We start from the raw sequence: 2,691 nt of genomic DNA, 5'->3' as shown, positions 1-2,691 counted from the left end.
GAAGAGGATGTGAGGGGAAAGGGGGGGGAAACAAGGGAGAGAATTGAACAACAGCAGATGAGGTAGAGAGGGATGATGGGAGGGGAGGGGAGGGGGGATAGTAGGAGAAAGGAAAGTTAGCAGAATATAACAGTCACTAATATGCCATTATGTAAAAATCTGAGTGTGTAACTGATGTGATTCTGCAATTTGTATTTGGGGTAAAAATGGGAGTTCATAACCCAATTGAGTCAAATGTATGAAAGATGATATGTCAAGAGGTTTGTAATGTTTTGAACAACCAATAAAAAAAAGAGAGAGAAAAATACCTTCTGAGGAAGAGGTAAAACTACAGGAAAACATTACTCATTGAAATAAGAGAAGAAATCTTTCAAAAATTTTGAGAATGAGATGAACATAAAGATACTGGGAAATACAGAAAGGCCAAAAAGACATGATTAGAAAACAATTTCTTCATGAAATATTAATGTTAAAATGCCAATGATAGAGAAAAAAAGAATTGTTAAAAGCTGTAAGGGGGAAATACCAAGTCACTTGATAAAGGCAAACACATCATAATGAGAGCATATTTCTTAGGAAAACTTCTAAAGAGCAGGAGGTCATCAAATGGTGAATTTTAAGCCTAAATAAATAAGTAAATAGCTTCCAAACTCCATCACTACATAAAGCAAAACTATCCTTCAGAATAGAAGAAGAAATTAAAACCTTCATAAGTAATGCTAAACCAAAGGAATGCATGACCACCAAACAAGTGCAGCAGAAGATACTTAAATTAAGCTTACACACAGAATGAGGGGAAAGTGACCAAGAGAGCAGGCCAAAGAATAAATCAAATTATAAGAGTAAAAAAAAAAGAGAGAATTAGGAATGAAACAAATTTAGAAAGAGACAGATGAAAGGAAGTAGTGCATAAATCCCTGAAATAAAACTGAATGTAAATGGTATTATTTCTCCAATTTAAAGACATGGATTGGGCTGGGGTTGTGGTTCAGGAGTAGAGCGCTTCCCTAGCACATGTGAGGCACTGGGTTCAATCCTTAGCACCACATAAAAGTAAACAAACACGATAAAGGTATTGTGTCCATCTACAACTAAAAAATATTTTTAAAAAACATAGACTGAAGGTTTGAATTTAAAAACAAGACATAACTGTATGTTGTCTATAAGAAACACACCTAACCAGCACAGAAAAATATAAGCATTGAAAATATTTATACCCTGAATGTCAGCACCTCCATCAAACTAACATTACTTGAGAAAAAGTGAACAATGGACTCCATGACACTAATAGTGAATGACTTCAATCGGCACTCACACAAATAGGTAAGTAATGTAGACACAAAATCAAAGAAGGTATCACATAGTTAAACTATACTTAGATCAAATGCATTCAACAGATATCTACAGAATACTTCCTCCCACAATAGAACCATATGCTTCTTTCCCAGCTGTTCATGCAACATTCTCCAAAATAGGTCATCTATTGGGCCACAAAGCAACTTTCAGCTAAAAACAAAAAAAAATTGACATCATTATTTGCATGTTGTCATATGTTAATGGAATGAAATAAAAAATAAGCTGCAAGAAAAGCTACAAGAATTCTACAAACACATGGGGATTGAACAATACACTTTGAGTAATGAGTGGTCATTGAACATATCAGGAGAGAAATTTTAATTTCTTGGAATCAATAAAATAGAAATACAACATTTTGGAAACTGTGGGATACATTGAAGGCAGTTCCAAGATGGTAGTTGATGGCTATGAGTGCCTGCAAAGAAACTAGAAAAACCTGGAATAAAAAATCTAACTAATGGTGCATCTCAAGGTCTAAGAAAGGAACAAACCAATGCCAAAACAAGAAGATGTAAAACAATAAAGACCAGAGTTGAAATTAATGGGACAGAGAATAAAAACAACACAAAGGATCAAGGACACAGAGTTGGTTCTTCAAAAGGATAAACAATATTGAATCTTTGCCAAATTAACCAAAAGGGAGAGAAGACCCCAGGCAAAAGATTAGAGAACAAAATTGGGAAATTATAATAGACACCACTGAAACAAGAGGATACTTAGGAAATATTTTTAAAACTTATATTCCAAGAAATTGGAAGACTGACACTCTAGGTTCTTGAATATGGTGCATGTGCCAACCAAGGAACAAGGAAATGGAACTGCCTCTCTAATACACATGTCTGTCAGGGGAACAGAAATAGGCTAACAATAAAGTGGGTGATAAGGGTGGGTGGGGAAGGGTGATCCCCTTTACAACTGTGAATGTTACACACACCCATTCTCCACAAGCCCTCCTGCTGACCATTGTTCATCCTACCAACTTCCTCTGTAAGCACACCCTATCTACTGCACACAACCCTGACCCTTCTCCTCCCTCTGAGCTCCTGCCAACTGATGGCCCAAAGGGGTCTGTTAAATATATTATCATGTCATCCGCTAATAGCGATAATTTAAGTTCTTCTTTTCCTATTTTTATGCCTTCAATTTCTTTTGTCTGTCTAATTGCTCTGGCTAGTATTTCAAGAACTAAATTGAATAGAAGTGGTGATAGAGGGCATCCCTGTCTTGTTCCAGATTTTAGAGGGAATGCCTTCCAGTTTTTCTCCATTTAGGATGATGCTAGCCTGAGGTTTTAGCATATATAGCTTTTACAATGTTGAGGTAAGTTTCCTGTTA

Source organism: Marmota marmota, unplaced genomic scaffold, assembly GCF_001458135.2.
Source record: "Marmota marmota marmota unplaced genomic scaffold, marMar, whole genome shotgun sequence".
In the NCBI taxonomy this organism is placed as follows: domain Eukaryota; kingdom Metazoa; phylum Chordata; class Mammalia; order Rodentia; family Sciuridae; genus Marmota; species Marmota marmota.
This window is presented reverse-complemented; position numbering follows the sequence as displayed.